We start from the raw sequence: 19,654 nt of genomic DNA, 5'->3' as shown, positions 1-19,654 counted from the left end.
AGATTCAATTTCATTTTTCATCTAACTCTTAGACGGTTTAAATAAAATATTTGATCCTGCTCCAAACAAAACACTTAAACAAATGCAACAAATTAGCAACCTTTTAATGCTTCTCATCTCACACTCTTGAAGTGACTATTTTTCTAGAATAGAAATTATAAAGAGTGCCCCCTGCAAAATAAATAAATAAATATAATTAACATTTACCTCTTCCATTCCCATACTATTGATCTATGCTGTTCCAAAGAGATACCACTGACAGAAAAATGAACAGAATCTTAAACTTAGGAAGTGCCAGATTTCTGGTCCCCCATTGTGCTCTGTGGTTATTTCCACTGACTCCTACGGGACACAGTGGTGTCGGTTTTAGGTGTACTGATACAAAGTGGGCAAACAGTTTCTTTAGTCTTTCTTTCCCCAGCATCAGTGTACATTGTGTGACTATAATTTCTATTCTTTTTCGTATTTTATAGGTTGCCCCGTGTAACCCCTAAAAAAAGGAAATGGTTACTAGAGTTTTTATATAAAAGTATACAAAATGTATTCAAAAATCATTAAAACCAGCATAAAAACGTCTTACATCCTTGTAGGATGTCAACTTCAATCTCAAATGGGGTAACAATAGCCCGTATAAATCTAGCCCAGAATGGTATACAGCATTACTGCACAGAAGTAACAGGTTATAAACTAATTCTACTGGACCAGGTGAAAGGGAATCCAGTTGTAGGTCTTGAACTACGCGTTTCACTAAAATTGGCCTTTTCTGGAAATCTCAAAAGAAAGTTGAAAAGGCTCAAAGATGCTTAGGCGCAACTGAGGGGTTCAGGCTACCCCCAAAAATTTGAGAGTGTTGTATCAGGGCCACACAAGGGAAGTATACAGCTCTAATATGTGGGGTGACTTCAAGCATATAAAGCTTCGCCTTTGGTCAGCCAAAAGTTCAAATGATGAAAAACACGCTTAAATTACCATACATAGGAAATCTTAGAAGCCAGTGCCTTTATCAATATGGCCGCATTGGTCAAATGAAAAAGCCACTTACTTTTTTGTTTGAGTCTGACAATTTTTGGATGCTGTGCCAGGTCAAAAGCGTGTGCTTTATTTTGTACTTTAATCTGTTCTTGTTAGTGTGACATATGGGGTCCATTTTCACTGGCAAGTTTTGTCAAAAAACTGGCATTTTGTTGTTTGTTGGGAGTCAAGGATCACCAGTTGGCAAATATAGTTGGCTCATGGGGGAAAGAAATAGACATATGAAGTTGATTTAAATGAACAGATAACCTAAAGTGGCAGGTTACTGAATCTGTTTAAGCCATCTTTGTCATTTGCTCTTTTTGCAAAAATATTAACATTTTCAAGTTGTCCCACTCCTACTATTGCATTTTTTTTTTAAATATAAAGTAAATATATTATCCACAATACAAAAAACACCTTTTGTATTGTGATTGTTAGTTTTCCTTTTTTCACCTTCTGAGAGATATATTCAATTATTTAAGTGGCAGCTGGGGAGAGGGGGGTGTTTGAGCGCTGTGATGATATACTAGACGGGAGGCCATTAATAGTGTATCTTGAGTTTTTTCTAAATATATTATCCAGCAAGGTTTGCTTCTGCAGGTTTGATGATGTGGGAATTTAAACAGGGAAAACTCACCAGATTTCATAAGGAACTAAAGGTTTCTAACAGCTTTTGAATGGGTTGGCTCCCTAGTTTAAGTGGTGTTAAAGATTCAAGGTATGGGCATGGCTAGCAAAAGCTAGCAAAGGCGTGTGAGGTGTATCTCACCTTACAACCATCCTTCCCTCCCATTCTGACTGGCAATGCAACACTCCTGCCTGCAGCCTTGTGCTCTGGGAAGCCTCGGGCAGTGTTTCCAGCCCTCTGTTGCTGCTATGTTGATCCATAAAGGCCAGGAGGATGCCATGGCCTCTACGGCTCCCGTCATCCAAGAAGGCGCCCAGAAGCCTCTACAGCAGAGGATCCCATATGGAGGAGGAGAAAACACCAAGAGGAACATGAGTTGCCCTCCCAAACCCCTAAACAGCTGGGGAAGGTTTCCCCGAGGGACATTTTATATTATGCTCAAAGTTTCAAGGTATTTTACCTTAATGCATTCTATGCTATGCTATTCTATCCATCCAGTGATGTGCATGAGACTAGCAGCTCTCCCGGGTCTCTATCTCCTCATTGGCTCACACAGGAGAAGAAGCTTTGACTCCTGCTGCTTTCAATCACATCTAGTGAGCCAATGAGGAGAGAGTGGAGGGGTGGCATGCTCATGTGTGAATAGACACACAGAGCAAGCCTGCTCAAGTGCTCCCATAGCAAGAGGCTTGATATTTGGAGGCACTTGGCAGGTTGGAAGAGCCAGAAATGCTGATGGGGGACCCAAAAAGAAGAGGATTGTGGCTGCTGTATGCAAATCCAGTGCATATAGCAGGTAAGTATACCATGTTTGTTTTTTAAAGAAAAACATTCCTCTAGAATAATTTTAGGCAGTGTACTGTATATTAACGAATAGTAACAAATTTTATGTCAGGTTACTGTAGGCCTGTAAGTAAGGATGAGCCGAACACCCCTTCAGGTCTGTTATGGATTTTAAGCGGAATTCCATGCCAATTGTTTTTTTTTTAAATGGCATGGAGTTCCCCCCAAAAATCCATACCAGATCCTTTATCCGAGAACCCAACCTGGCAGGTCGCAGGAAAAGAGGTGGGGATGAGAGAGTGCCCCCCCTCCTGAACCATACCAGGCCACATGCCCTCAACATTGGGAGGATGCTTTGGGGGTCTGTGGCCCTTCAAAGCACCATGTCCCGATGTTGATGGGGAGAAGGGCCTCATCCCCACAACCCTGGCTGGTGGTTGTTGGGGTCTGCGGGCAGGGCTTATCAGAACCTGGAAGCCCCCTTTAACAAGGGGACCCCCAAATACCCCCCCTTTTTGAAATGGTAAGGGGGTACCCCTATCATTTCACAAAGAAAGTGTAAAAAATTGTTAAAAAAGACACACAGACCGTTGAGAAAAGTTATAAAAAAATAAAAAAAAAATAAAAAAAGATTCCAGCGGTGGTAATCCACTCTTGCTATCCAGCGATGGCTGATCTCTTTTCTGGGGTCCAGCGATGGTTGATCTGATCCAGCGATGGTCCAGCGCAGCGCATCCATCCTGTCTCCACCGGAGACACTGCAGGAATCCCGGCAGCCTGACACTGACCTGACCTGTCTGATGCAAGGGGAAAGCCGGGCTTCCCCAGTGACGTACGGGTGACCCCGCCCTCCTCTGATGTAACGCAGGTGATTTTAAATGACTTTTTTTCCTGCAGAAATTACATTTTGTGCAGGGACAGTTCTAAGCATGGGAATCAGGCATACTATACACCCCAGGTACAAAATTTAAAGGAATATTACACTTTTATTGTTTCACTTTAAGCATTATTAAAATCACTGCTCCCGAAAAAACGTCCCTTTTAAAAAAAATTTTTGCATTGATACATGTCCCCTGGGGCAGGACCCAGGTCCCCAAACACTTTTTATGACAATAACTTGCATATACGCCTTTAAAATTAGCACTTTAGATTTCTCCCATGGACTTGTACATGGTGTTCCGCGGCTTTTTGAATTTGCGGCAAACACCCCAAATTGTTCACTGTTCGGCGAACAGGCAATGTTCAAGTTGAGCATGAGTTTGACTCCAACTCGAAGCTTATCCCTACCTGTAAGTAAAGATTACTTTTAATTGGTTACTCTGATTTACCATGCTTTACATATTGTCACTGCACTTTGCACAGCCTTATTCCCAAGGACTGGGTATGTAAATACCCATACACTTGACTATTGCCATACTGAATGGCAGCTCTACAGAGAAAAGCATTTGCACCCTTCTTTACCTTTACCTTATCTTGGAAAGATTTTATTTTTCAAAACGTAACATGACTTTATCATTTGCCAAGGTGTGGAGTTGCATACAGTATATACAGTATATATATTACATGTCGTTTTTTGTTGGGGGTTTGCTGCTGATTCATTCATAGGTTTGTATATAAATTCAACCATTCCATCTGGCACATCAACTGATTGATGAGTACTTCTTCCATTAAATCAATGAGCTGATCAATGAGAATCACAACTTTCTCCTCCAGCTATATATCAGCATCTCAAACTGCTTTGTGTGAAATAGCCTTGAACTCAGGAACAGAGTCAGATACTCTTGGTTAGTGCTGCAGAAATACTCTTGTTTATTAATTTAAATATATGTATCCAGCTCTCTGTCCTGTGAAGTCCAACATGTTTGTCTCAACTGTCACATTTCACACCTGATAACCTTAATGCTACAGGAAAATGCTCAACCGTCATCAATTACACTACCTACTAAAAAATGTAAACTATTTAAAGACTTATGTTGTTTTTTTTTTTGTTTTTTTTTCTATTTTACCACACACTTTTGGTAACATAACAATTGATAGATCACTTTCATGTTATAAATAAACTCTGATAATGGCAAGGCTACATATAAGAAGCCACACAAAATTTATATATATATATATATATTTTTTTTTTAAGTGCTACATTTTTATAGAAAAGGTTGCCATTTTAATAAAAATTACAGTCACTGGAAATTTGAATTATTACAACACAGTCCATAGTGCCATTTAAGGCAGGCATTAAAGCTGAATTAATAAGAATCAGAAATGTATATATATCCGAGGTCAGAGCAGATGGAGAACAATCACAGTTCATAACAGGCAACAATAAATACGAGTAATTAAAACTACACTCCACACTTTATACTTTGTTTTTTTAAATTGCATTTGCATGACAAAACATAAGGATAATGTAATAATCTAATGTTACAATACAGTACAATAAACAAGGTTAAATAAATATAAACATAAAATAATAATTATTTTAAGTGAGTCTCATTTTGTGTGAAGAAGAACTTGTCATCTTATTTGTTAGCTTGGTGAGAATGCTTGTGTAAGGGTTTTTTTTTGGGTGTGTAGAACATATAGGGTGTGTAACTTATAGTAGGGCATAATAAGCACGCGTTACAATCTTTTAGTCACGTGCAATGCTTTTAAAACTATTTGGCAGAACATCTCAACTAGTTGTCAACACTGAACTTAAACATATAGTTACATTATAATACAGACCAGAATGTATCTTTCTTCTGGCTATGACACCAATAATGTAATATGCCAATTCATTATTATACAGTTATTTTGTCCCTATGCTGTGAAATAATATGTGAATGCAGCTGTATAGAACTTGATACTACCAAGATATCTCTCCATCACATTAAATGTTTTCTTTTGAAAATAAGTAAATACTTCACCTGTAACCTGCAAGAGCAAATTGCATTGATTAGAAAGATTATGCCTGTGCTTGACTCCAAGTATGACCTTCATGGGAAAAACAAAGGGGACTATTCTAGGGATAGACATTCTGTCAAAGAGGAATAACATGCAAAGCAAATTTCAGTTGCTCGATAAAGAAAGTAGGACTTTGTGCAGGTAGTTGATTGAAGCTGAACTTGCAGTCTGACATTCACAATGCCTTCATTGCTAATGCCCCGGATTTTCTTTAGAGGAATTCCTTCAGAAAAACCATCCAGGATTTTTCTGACGGAATTCCGCTCAAGCTTGGCTTGCATACACATGGTCACACAAAAGTTCACTGAACTTTGGACCGTCAAGAACGCGGTGACGTACAACACTACGACAAGAAAATGAGGTTCAATGCTTCCGAGCATGCGTCAAATTGTTTTCGAGCATGCATAGGAATTTTGCGTGTCGGGATTGGTACAGCAAAAGATTGAGAGCAGAACCTGCTCTCAATCTTTTGCTGGCTGGAATTCCACCAGCAAAAGTCCGATGGAGCATACACACGGTCACATTTTCCGACAAATTGCTCTCATTGGACCTTTGCTGGTGGAATTTCCGATTGTGTGTACGGTGCATAAGAATAGAAAGACTCCACAATGTCCACATTAGTGGCTGTCATTCATGGTCCACAGTAAGAATTTGCTGTGGTGCTCTTTCTTATTTCATGTCTGTCTTCTAGATTGATAGTCTTCAAAGAGCGGTGGCTCACTATGCCTTGTTGTGGTACTGCTGTGCTACAAAACAACTTTACCTTTTTATCTTCCTTATCTCTGACTGGTCAAAGTCAGTATGATATTTCCTCTGCAGCCATACTCAATAAAAAAAAAAAATATTATAAGAGTAAAAACTAATTTTTCATAATCAGACTTGTTCCCCTTGGAAAAAGAAGGCATATTGATGATTAATAACTTACGTTCCCAATATGATAAATAGGGATGAAGTCTCTGAGTAAAATCATACATTTAAAAGCATCACCTAAAGAAAACCTTTATATGAAGCTGCAGGCCTATAGAGCAACTTTCTATTTATGAAGAGGTATATTTCAAAATATAAAAAGGCGCTGACCCTGTGTAGACACGTGTAACAGCTTCCCCTTTAAGTGTGAATCGCACTAATAAATCAAGCAAAAAATGTAAAGTGTGCGCTAATTAAACTACATATATCCTAAAATGAACATGTGCTAGATAATAAAGATTACATCCACTGTAACAATCACTATTGTGGAATACCAGAAACAAAAAATTCAAAAAAAAGTCGCTTAAAAAACACAGAAAATTCCACAAAAATGCTGTGAAAAATTAGTTAATACCAGTGTTATATCAGTGAACTTAGTACATATACATTCAAAGATAAAATAATGTGATAATCACTATTGTGCAATTCCCAAAAATGCACAAAACAATGCAATTTTTTTTAAATCGCACAAAAATGCTGTGAAAAAATCAAATTAATATAACCAGTGTTCTATCAGTGATAACCTAATGCATTCCACAGCATTTTTGTGAAAAAATTTTGGTGTGACTTTTTTGTGTTGATTTTTTCAATTCTTTTGCATTTTTTGTGCATTTTTGGGAATTGCACAATAGTGATTACCACATTATTTAATCTTTGAATGTATATGCACTAAGTTCATCTCTGATATAACACTGGTATTAACAAGTTTTATTGAGTTTTCTGTGTGATTTTTTAATGCAACTTTTTCGGTGCGTTTCTTTTGTGCGTTTTTTGGGGGTATTGCACAATAGTGATTATTACAGCGGGTGTTGTCTTTATTACCTAGCACATGTTAATTTCAGGATATATGTAGTTTAACCTCTCTCTGTCCGCACTATAGTCAAATGAGGGCTATAGAGTTGACCTACTTTCCAGGGATGGCATCAATAGTCATCCTCCTGTGCTCGAGTGGCCTGTGAGTCTATGAGACTTGCCTGATCACAGTAAGGGGTCAATCCCAACCCCTTACCACGTGATCAGCTGTCAGCCAATCACAGCTGATCATGTGATGTAAACAGAGTCGTAATTGGCTATTTTTTCTCCTCACGATGATAGCATGCAGAAAAAAAAAAGCAATCACCGGCGGCTGTCAGAGGGACATTGGTCCTGATCAAGGAGAGTTGCTGCCGAGTGAACTGTGCCCACCTATGCCACCTGCCAGTGCCACCTACCAGTGCATAACAGTGCTGCCTACCAGTGCCCATGAGCGCCACCTACCAGTGCCCACAGTGCCACCCATCAGTGCCCACAGTGCCACCTATCAGTGTCCACAGTGCCCCCTATCAATGTCACCAATCAGTGACTCATCACCAATGCTGCCCATCAGTGCCACCTATCAGTGCCCCCTACCAGTGCCCATCAGTACCACCTATCAGTGCCACCTACCAGTGCCCATCAGTACCACCTATCAGTGCCACCAATCAATGCCATCTATCAGTGACATCTATCAGTGCCCATCAGTGCCACCCATCAGGGCCCATCAGTGCCGCCTCATCAGGGCCGTCTTATCAGTGGCACCTTATATGTGCCTATCAGTACCACCTTATATGTGCCTATCAGTGCCCATCAGTGCAGCCTCATCAGCGCATATTAATGAAGGATAAAAATGACCTGTTTGCAAAATTTTATAACAAACATGTTTTTTTTCAACATTTTCCATCTTTTTTTTTGTATAATAATAATAATAATAATAATAATAAATAATAAAAAGCCCAGTAGAGATTAACCACTTGAGACCCGCGCTATAGCCGAATGACGGCTACAGCGCGGATCTCCTTTGCCGGGACTACGTCTATTGACGTCTTCCCGTGCACGAGCGGCCTGCGCTCCCCCTGAGGGGCGCACGCGGAGCGCTCTGTGATTGGCGAGTCTATGAGACTCGCCTGATCACCGATCTGAGCAAGGGGTCGATCCCGCCCCTTATCACGTGATCAGCTGTCAGCCAATGACAGCTGATCATGTGATACAACGGAGCCGGTAATCGGCTATTATCGGCTATTATTCCTGTCAGCGCGAGGAGAAAAAAAAGAGCTGATCACCGGCGGCCGTGATCGGGACATCAGTCCTGATCACGGCCAGCCCTGCCAGTGCCCACCTGCCCCCTGCCAGTGCCCACCTGCCCCCTGCTTTGCCACATCAATAAAAAATGTGTCCCCTCCTGTCAGTGCCACCCAGCAGTGCCCAAAGTGCCACCCAGCAGTGCCCACAGTGCCACCCAGCAGTGCCCACAATCTGCCTCAACAAAGGTGCTGCACCCCAGTGCCACATATCTGTGCCCATCAGTGTCATCTACCAGTGCCCATCAGTGCCCAGCAGTGCCGCCCATCAGTGCCCAGCAGTGCCACCTATCAGTGCCCATCAGTCCCATCTATCAGTGGTACCCATCAGTGCCCCTTAGTGCCACCCATCCATGCCACCCATCTGTGCCACCCATCCGTGCCATCTTTTCTGTGCCCATCTTTGCCCATCAGTGCCGCCTTATCTGTGCCCATCGGTGCACCCTTATCTGTGCCTATTAGTGCCGCCCTTAACTATGCCTATCAGTGCCCACCAGTGCAGCCTATCAGTGCCCACCAATGCAGCCTATCAGTGCCCACCAATGCAGCCTATCAGTGCCCACCAGTGCAGCCTATCAGTGCCGCCTCATCAGCGCACTTCAATGAAGGAGAAAAATGACCTGTTTGCAAAATTTTATAACAAACTATTAAACATGATTTTTTTTTTGTTGCATCTTTTTTTGTTTGTTTAGCAAAAAATAAAACTCCCAGCTGTAATTAAATACCACCAAAAGAAAGCTCTATTTGTGGGAAAAAAATGATAAAAGTTTCATTTGGGTACAGTGTTGTATGCCCGCGCAATTGTCATTCAAAGTGCATCAGCGCTGAAAGCTGAAAATTGGTCTGGGCATGAGGGGGTTTAAGTGCCCAGTAAGCAAGTGGTTAAATACCGCCAAAAGAAAGCTCTATTTGTGTGAAAAAAATGATAATAATGTAATTTGGGTACAGCATTGCATGATCACGCAATAGTCATTTAAAGTGTGACAATGGTGAAAGCTGAAAATTGTTCTGGGCCGGAGGGTGATTTAAGTGCCCAGTAACAAGCGCCCATTTTTTGCTTGAGGTATATGTCAATAAATCCCCAGTGCAAAGCAATAATTTGTAGCATAGTCAAACTACAAAATTTCCCAGTACCTGTCTGTGAGAATCATGTATAATGAAATGGCAGACATAGATGTCTATAGGGATGACTGAATGTTGTGTGCAATTATTGATGTGCACATTATGCAGTGTGTTGGAATACATATGCTTCTGCTTTCATACGACTGAACTATATCAAATTGCATTTAGTGAACACTTGCTTGGGACAATCCAGGGGAAGACACAATTCATTACCAACTACAGGCTTTCCCAAAATAAGTTGTTTTTTTCTTTTTTTTTTGCACAATGGCTGTGATAAATACCAATGTCTGAGATCAATCTTGGATTGTGTGTGGACCTGTAGGACCTTTGTTTGTTTAGCATTTGACTAACAAAGTTTACATTTTCTGAGGATCTTACGTAGTCTTGGGTGTGAGCTAGTCAAATGTAAATGTCTTTAATTGTCAAATAAAGCTTTTCTTATTGTACACAGCTTCGGCTTGCATTACAAGTCTGTTGCTGTTTTAGCCTCATATACAGGTTTTCTTTAGGTGGAGCTTTGGCACTATATACAATTTTCCCCATAATATTTTCATTTTTCTAGATTGTGTTTTTTTAACCACTTCAATACAGGGCACTTTTACCCCTTTCCTGCACAGGACACGTTTTGGCTTTTAGAGCTGTAATACTTTGAATGAAAATTGCACAGTCATGCAACACTGTAAGCTTTCTTTTGGTGCTATTTAATCACCACTAGGTTTTTTAGTTTTTGCTAAACGAAAGAAGGCTGACATTTTTTAAATAAAATCAATTCTTTCTTTGTTTCTGTTATAAAATTTTGCAAATAAATAATTGTTCTTCATACATTTAGCCCAACATGTATTCAGCTACATTTCATTGGTTAAAATAAACCAAATAAGTGTACATTATTTAGACTGTAGGAAAGTTATAGAGCCCACAAACTATGGTATATATCTGAAAATTGGTCATTTCTGATGTACTGACAACCTATCTCCCTTCTTGAGGCCCAAAAATGCCAGCACAGTAGAAATTCCCCCCAATTGACCACTTTTTGGAAAGTAGACAGTACAAGTTATTTAGTAAGAGGCATGTTTTGTTTTTTTTTTAAGTTGTAATTTTTTGTTATAATTTTTTGGAAAATAAATAAATAATAATAAAAACAATCTTTTTTTTTTTTACATACTGTCACCAGCGCAGTACAGTATCATCATATAACTGGTGTGATTGTCATCAGGGACACTGACGTGACAGTATGAAAAACACAATGTGATCAGAGCAATTTAATGTTACCTTTGTACTACTCTGGGAAAGTGATCATGATTATTATTTTTTTTCTTTGCTCATTATGTTTGCTTATAGCAGTGAATTACATTGCTATAAGCAAGTATTTTACTGAATGAAACTGATTCATTCAATTTGTTTTGTTGTGCTTAGCTGTGATTGGTCAAAGCTAATCATATAGTAAAGATGGGCTGTGATTGGTCCTGTTTGTACCACGTGATCAAATTGACCAATCACAACTAACAACACAATTGTACACAATTGATGGGATGAAAACAAGCCATTCATTGTGTACAAAAGTCTTGTGACCTGCTGTGATTGGTCACGACGGTCACATGGTACCGGCAGCGAGCCGGTACACTGATCAGTCATTGGCTGTGTGGACACAGCTGGTGACATATCGTGCCCCTGTGGTGCTTTCTGACAACTTTTTGACAGCCATATGACATCCAGTCATGATGGGAAAGCCACTGCCTGGCTGTCATTCTGATATAGGCCAGGCGGGAAGGTGTTAAAGTAGGCATGGATCTTGAAAAAAAGAAAGTATTAAAAAATATATACATAAAGAGCTACAATTTGTTCATCAGATTTGGTGTTGGTATGTTGTGCCATAATGTGCCATGATGTGAATTCAAGGGGTGGGAAGTGCAAATCACTGGCAGAGCAGATTTTATATGGATCCCTTTTATCTCTGTCCTCCATAAACTATCTTTTCTTTAGTGGGTAAGTTTGAAAATAGAAAGTTTTTCAAAAAAATTTTTTTCATGGCATGACCAAACCACTGTACAACAGCATCACCAAATTCTTAGACTAAACAGAAAAAGCTACAGAATTCTTATACAGTTTTTGTTTGGGGGTTGTAGGAGTAAATACGATTAGTAGTGTATGCTGCAGAATTTACAAAAATAATAATAAAAAAAAACTTCTGCGTGACCTCTATAATATTCAAAAACTGGTGTTATTATTAAAATCTAACTTTGGTTATATTACAACTGACTGTAATATAGATGGCGTCCTTTGAAATTTGAAATGCATTTGTAAGGTTGATGCAGCATTGAATAAATAGTTGCTTTCTCTTCTTCTTTAAAAATTGTCTGTGGCAGCTACTCATGTCACACATATTATGTAATCCTTTCTCCCAACAGAATTATCTAGTTTCCAATCTATGTGGAACATTAGCCTCTGCTACATCCATTTTGTGTTCTCGTTAATTTCCGTGCTGTCAGACTAGAATATCATGATTTATTGTGAGTCTGCTTTCTTGTTCTTTTCTGTGTATATTGTTCTGTGTTGAGTGACAAAGCAGTCCTCCACTCCTTAAGTGTCTATATTAAAATGTGGTTATGTTTTAGGAGAACAATGCAAACACTGAGTTATCCTCTGTATTTACAGACACATTTCTCTCCTTAGTATGAAGTGCTTAGAAAAACACACCTGATAAACAGAGATGGGTGGTTGAAACCATAAGACTGCCATAATAACCATCCCCTCTGAAAACACTAGTTATCTGGCTGTCAAGCTGATCAAATAGTTCCAGCATTTTTAGTATAATTTACTTGGAAAAATGTTTAGATTAGAAGCTCTGACTTCACTCAGACTTTCACTGATGTCACTGTTGGCTTTGCAGCTTGTAAAGCCTATTCTGTTCCCTTTTATCACTGAGGGTGTTTCATAATAACCTTTTACAATGTGTCACCAAAAGGGATGAAACTACCTTTAGGCGGTTTTACATCTAAAGTTGATAGTGATCACTATATAATTCAAAGAGAAGAACAAATGTCAAATATACATTTCAGAAAGCTTCAACTATCTAGTGGTAAATAAGTACATAAAGGTTAAGAAATGATTGATATGATGGTCAGCAAAGAGGAGACAGGAGATGAAATTGTCATACCATCTGTTATCTCAACATGCCAAAATAAAATATGGCAATGGATAGTATACACCTAGGCACTAAACTCTTCTCATCACACCCTGTGAAAATAACTTTAATTATCCATATTTTTCATTTTTGACCTCTCTATTTGATTTAGATTGGTAGTCAATCATCCTTCAAATCTGAAAATCCATGATGCTTTCCTGTGTATCTGCAGCACTAATAAAAATCTTTATTTTATTTACAGGTTTAGTGCCAGATCTTCATTAAGTGTCTTTCTATGTGTATTTTCAGGTCAAAAGATGTGAATTTGGCCTCTCTTCTGATAGCCTCTCAGGATGTCACAGAAAACAAGTCTTTCACCTGCGGGGAGGTTTCGGTTGTACTAAAGACCAAAGACACCAGGGTCAACCACAAACTCAGTGTGACGGAATTTGTACTGGCTTTTGGCATCTTCTGGGACATTATCTGTGCAGTTAGTCCTGTTGGGAGGGTGGAATTGGACTTTTATTTACACAAGTTGGTGGATCTAGCACGCAAATACACAAATTTCTCAGCTAAGGTGGCTGCCACTTGGGCATTGTTCAAGGTAATAATGTGTTGGAGTAATGTGGACATGGAGCTTTTTTGCAGGCATTTCGGCAATCAAAAGTTCCTGGTGTGTTGTAATTGCCAGTCCTCAGCACATACTTCTGCATGGTGTCCTATATTTGAGGCCCCGGGTCAGTCAGGGATCAACAAGCAGGTGGCCGGTGTGTAACCACCGAATCTTCTGGGCAGGTGGATAAATTCGGCAGGCCCATCCATTATTTGGGGAAGTGCAGGTGTGTAACAATTTCAATCATTCAGGGTGCAATTACAACCAGTGCTGGCTCCTGCATGTGTGCTCCAGTTGTTTCAGGGCTCATCCCAAATCCTCCTGTCTGGCCAAGCCCTTTAGTTCTTTTTGACTAAGCCAAGGCACTAGGGGTGTATTTAGACGATCACTAATCCTTGACTTTCAGACAATTCCTGTTGGATGATTTCTCAGTTGATTTTCATACAGGTTTAATTACGCTGCCAAAGGAGTCTTTTGAATGTAGGAATCTTTTGTCTGCAACTATCATGCTTCGATCATTGATGAGTTACTGGAGGCAGAAGTGTCCAAAGGATTTGTAATTGATCCTTTTACTGCATCACCATTTGGCATGTGGCGGGTCAGCCCCATTGGGATAGTTTGTGGAAGATTTTCTAATAAATACCAATTCATTTACAACTTGTCTGCACCTTATTTTTATGCACGTTCCTAGTCTAAATTTACTGATTCCCTCAAAATAATTTTCTTTAAAAGTATTCATCGTTGGATTCATCCATACAGCATATTCTGTAATTAGCCAAGGAGACTTGGTTGTCTAAAGCAGACATTGCCGATGTGTTCAAACTTCTTCCCATTAGTCCTGCTCTTTGGCAATGGCATGGCTTTAGATGGCGTGATCTTTACTACTTCACCACTAAATTAACCTTCGGGTCAAAGAGCAGTCCTTGTTTGTTTGATATTTTTTCCCAGGCACTCCATTGGGTTTTGGGTAATTGCAAGGGTTGTCAGGGGATTGTGTATTACCTTGACGACTTCCTGCTCTTGGAGGGCCCTGATCGGCCACCTAAAGATATACCGTCTCTTTCTGAACTTTTTGAAGTGTTAAATGTGCCACTGGCTGCTCGCAAGGTGGAAGGTCCAGTCAACATCATTCATTTTTTGGGTATTACGCTCAATTTGGATCATATGATTGCAAGTCTGCCCAGGGAGAAGTTGGCTAGTATATGTCAAACGATTAATCTGTTCATAAGGTCCCCAGTCTGCTCAAAGAGGGATTTATAGTCACTCTTAGGCATGTTGAACCATGTGATGAGGATTACTTCACAGGGGAGGTCTTTTGTTTCTGGACTGTTGGCCCTTTTACCCCTGTATCAGGATGGTGATTCGGTCGTTGGCCTACAAGCTGATGCACAAGCCCATCTTGTCATCTGGGATCAGTTCCTACATGACTGGAACAGAAATTCTTAGCTCATTTCTCAGCTAACGAGTGAATCGCCCAGGGTATTTTCACATGCAGCTGCATCAGTGGGATTTGCGGCTATTATTGGTGCAGAATGGCTGGCCAGCCGTGCCCTTGGAGGTTTTCTGCATGCTCAAGTTTGCTCAGACTTCGGCATTGTTTGAAGTCTACCCAATTTTGGCGGCTGCTGTCACTTGGGGTCCAGCTTGGTCAAATAGTTTGGTCATTTTCTTTATTGATAAACTGGCTACTGCCAAGATTATCAACAAGGACAAATCTGGGTCACTAATCATCATGTCCTTCATGCGTAGGTTGACTTGGCTGGGGTTGGCATACAAATTCCATTTTCAGGGTGAATTCATTAGTGGGAATTATAATTGTGCGGCCAATGCGTTATCTCGTTTCAAATTCAATCAATTTTTCTTACAGCACCCAGAAGCGGAGAGGATGAGCAAGCCGGTTCCTCCGTATTCCCTGCTGATCATGGACTAACCAGACTCTGGACACAGGCGATCATTTTGGCCAACAGTTCTGTATCCAACAATACATTCAAGGCATATACCATGGGTTGGAAGACATTTCACATATTCTTGACTCAACATCCTTGTAGTTGTCCATGGGACATTAATTATGTGATGGCTTTTGCAGCATATTGCCACAGTGAGTTGGCATTATCCGCTAATATCATAATATTATACCTATCAGGCATTCAGCAATTCAGGGCCCTACAAAACCCAGTTAGTCCATCCATTTTTTCTATTCACCCTCTCAAGGCCATGTTGAGGGGTATTCGAAGGTCATAGGGGCAGGCGCAGGTATCATGACTGCCAGTTACTGGCCAGATGGTTCGTGACATTTCAGATAACTTGTCATCTTCCCCTTTTGGCATAGTTCCCAGTTTGGTGCTCAAGGCAGCCATTTATTTGATTTTTTTTGGCTTCCTCAGGTCTCAACAGGTTTTTCGCTCTACAGCTCAATAACAATAAGAATAGACAGGTGGGTCAGGGTTTCGTGGTGAAATATTATGGTACCAACAGCAAGTGGTGTCCAGTTCAGGTATTTGACACAGTTTCTAATTTAGTCACAGCATATTGTGGAAATTTTCTGAAGATGTATTTAATATGTATTGTCATAGTGTCTCCCAGTGTTAGTTCTCCCACAGCCCGCTCTTACTGGGAGCTGATTGGGGCAGACTGATGCTAGTTGAGATCCGTCTGGTAGTGAAAAGCTTCTTGGGGATGTAGAGAAGTGTTTGCAGAGTGGGGATATGTACGCCAGAGAAGGGCCCCTGTGCAATGCACAGAAAGATCGTCTGGGAGGATGTGTCCACTCTGCAAAGACATTATTGGTTTAGGGAATGTATGCTCTTGTGTCTGTGTGTCTGATCAGCACATAGCCGGACTGTAGCGTGCACCTGCAGATAATCTCCCATCCACAGGGACGGTAGTGTAATCCAGGTATGCTTTGTTCTCTGAACGCTGCCCAATGGTAAAAACGGGAGCCTTTGAATTGTTATGGTCGGGTACAGCATCCATGATTTCAAGCCATGCAGCTTCCTCTGTGTCTTACTGGAGAGCATGACTTCCAGGTACAGGGGGTGGGAAATTTTACACTCTGCCCCCGCCCAGACACACCCATAAGACTCCTCTAGTCTTTGTTCATTGGTCGTTGTATAACCCCTCCTGTTTGAAGGAATGCCTGTGCTTGATTGGTCAATTGTGAAACCATCAGACTCTATTGTTATATGAATAAAGTTTGCTCCCAGGATCAGGTCAGTTGGTTGAGCGATGAAGCTAAGAACATGAGGGTGGTGACTATGTCTGTTTACTTGGGGAAATTCAGGAGACACAGGTTGTTTAAAGATGCATTATGCTGAAAGGGCGCTTAGTAGTGCAGGAGACATAGTTTGCGTATAGTGAAATCTACACATCACTACATATCCTCTTACCTCAAAATAGTTTATGTCACATGTCAGAATCTTAATCACAAAGTTAAACATAAATCCAAAACAGCTTACCGGACATTTGTTCAGGATTGGGGCAGCATCTGCAGCTTCTAAGCAGGGGGTCCCTTCTTTCATCATTAAATACATGGGACAGTGGAGGTCCTCCTGTTTCAGCAGGTACATACCAGAACCCCATACTGCAATTATCCGGGTGTTCACTTCTCTGTTAGATTGATTATTGTTACCAATTTTAATTAAAGCCTTTCATTTCCATACCTACTCATGTGTCTTTTGCCCTCTTTTCAGGTATACTGACCAGCCAGACCAAGGCATATCGCAGGTCTTAGTGAATTAGGGGTTATCATTTCTATATGAAGACTCCGACAACAAATATATATACTCTGTATTCAGTGTAGCCTATATCTACAGTGCATTTGGTGGTGTACTGTTGCTAATACACTTCATGTGGTGTATAAATATATATATTATATATATATATATATATATATATACACGATGATGCATAGTTTCAAGGAGAGGCAGACGCTCACAGGCCACTAAAAGAGGGCAAGCAGTCTCTGTGTCTACAGTCAACAGTGGTGGTCATGGACATGTTGCATCCTCTGCAAGTGGCCATGGGGCACGCTTGTCCTTTTTTTCTGCTGCTGGCCGTGTTATTGAGCCACAACATGCAGAAGAGTTGGTGGAGTGGATAATGAAGCCATCCATATCCTCCTCATCCTCTGTCACCCATGCTCAGAGCCCATGCTGTACCTTCCAATGCAGCTGCCAAAGCAGCCTGTTCCACTGGCTCCTTGTCTACAGTCACTCCTTCCTTAGCTCCACCATCACTATCATGCACAGAGGAATCCCCAGAATTATTTGACCACAGTGTCAGTTATATTCTGCTGGAGGATGTGCAGCTATTTGAAGCATCCAATGTTGGTTCACAGGTTGAGGAAGGGAGTAACATGAGCCTAGAGAGAGGGGGTGCCACAGAAGGATAATAAACTGGTAGTCATGTTTCCCCAGCTGCAGCATACTGCCAAGTTTGCTCTAGTGATGAGGGAGGGGATGATGAGATCATTGAATGTACTTAGGTACCTGAGAGAAGAGAGGAGGAAAGTGAGGAGGAGGAAGCACAACTCCAATGAGACTAGATATACTCTAGGGGGCAGCTTAAGGGCAGTACCCTATTGCATCACACCACAGAGCTCCACGGGTGCAGGGCGCTGCTGAATCCCTGTTGACTTTTAAAAGTTCCTTGGTGTGGGCGTTTTGTGACACGTGTGCAGCAGTTCACATCATTGCTGTTTGCAACCTATGTCTGAAGCAGTTCAAATGTGGCCAGAGCATCAGCCGTTTGGGCACCACATGCTTGACCAGACATATAATGACCTGTTATGCAGTTGGCAACAGACATCATAGCAAAAGGTGGACTTTTCATTGCTCCTCACCTGGGATCTCCAACCCTACTATACCTCCAGTCCTCTTAAAAACCTGCACTGAGAGGAATGAAGGTATAGCAATAGGTGCCCCAAGTACTGCACTGAGAGTAATGAAGGTATAGCAATAGGTGCCCCAAGTACTTGTAGCCAATCTGCTAGCAGTACATCACCAACTAATTTTAGCAGGCAAATTTCCCTACCCCAGTTGCTAAACCATTAAAATAAATCTGGTCCCAGCCATCCTCATGCTCAGCGTCTAAATGCTAGCTTGGCTAAATTCCTATATTTTTGATATAATATTTCACAGCAGGGCCCGTTCCTGCCCCAAAAAAAGAGTAACTGTGAGGGTTTACAGTGTTCTGGCATCACCAAAACCAATAGGCCAATTTTTCTACCCCGTTTAACAGGGCCATGTAATTAAAATTTTTTAAATAATATTTCACAGCAGGACCCGTTACTACACCCAACAAGATAAACCGTGAGGGGTTACAGTGTTCTGGCACCACCAACACCTAAGGCCCATTTTTTCTGCAGAGCGTATAGGGCAGGCCGTATAGTATATACCTTATACTGCTGTTCAGAGTATATAGTGCCTGGGGCACCCGCACAAAATTTTCTATTTTATTGTAGTGTGGGGTTCCCATTACTATCCATACCAGGTCTGAAGGGCCTGATATGGATTTTGGGGGGACATCCACGCCATTTTTTTAGAATTTTTGGTGCAGGGATCCCCTTAATATTCATTCCAGACCCAAAGGGCGGGACCCGCACCATTTTTTTCAATGATTATTATCTATATTGCTGGGATCCAACAATACATTACAGCCGCGAGCAGTTTTAAATGACATTTTTTCTTTTAGAAATGTCATTTTGCTGTGGTACTGTTATAAACATGGGAAAGATGCATTACTAGAGACAGACTAAGGAGACCCCAAGGCACAATATTTAAAGGAATATTTCATTTTTATTGTTTAACTTTAAGCATTATTAACTGCTTGCTGACCAACTGCCGTCATTATATTGCAGCAGGTCGGCACGATCCCGTGAGCCATCGTAGCTATACGTCAGCTCCTTTAAGCAGGATAGCTCACGCTGCACTGCGGGGGTGCCTATGCTCGTTGCAGACACACAAATCCTGGTTCTGTGAGGAGAGACAGATTGTGAGTTTCTTAATAGCTAGGAACCATGATCTTTCATTTCCTCTAGATAGGTTGCCTCCAGCTACAGTTAGAAACACACACAGGGAACACAGTTAACCCCTTGATCGCCCCTAGTGTTAACCCCTTCCCTTCCAGTGACAGTTTTACAGTAATCAGTGCATTTTTATAGCACTGATCACTGTATAAATGCCAATGGTCCCAAAAATGTGTCAAAAGTGTCCGATGTGTCTGCCATAATGTAGCAGTCCCAATAAAACTCACAGATTGCTGCCATTACTAGTAAAAAAATAATAATAATAATAAAAATGCTATAAATCTATCCCCTATTTTGTAGACGCTATAACTTTTGCGCAAACCAATTAATATACGCTTATTAC

Source organism: Lithobates pipiens, unplaced genomic scaffold (assembly GCF_037356315.1).
Source record: "Lithobates pipiens isolate NorthernLeopardFrog02 unplaced genomic scaffold, aLitPip1_a1.2 Scaffold_18, whole genome shotgun sequence".
NCBI classification, from domain to species: Eukaryota; Metazoa; Chordata; class Amphibia; order Anura; family Ranidae; genus Lithobates; species Lithobates pipiens.
This window is presented reverse-complemented; position numbering follows the sequence as displayed.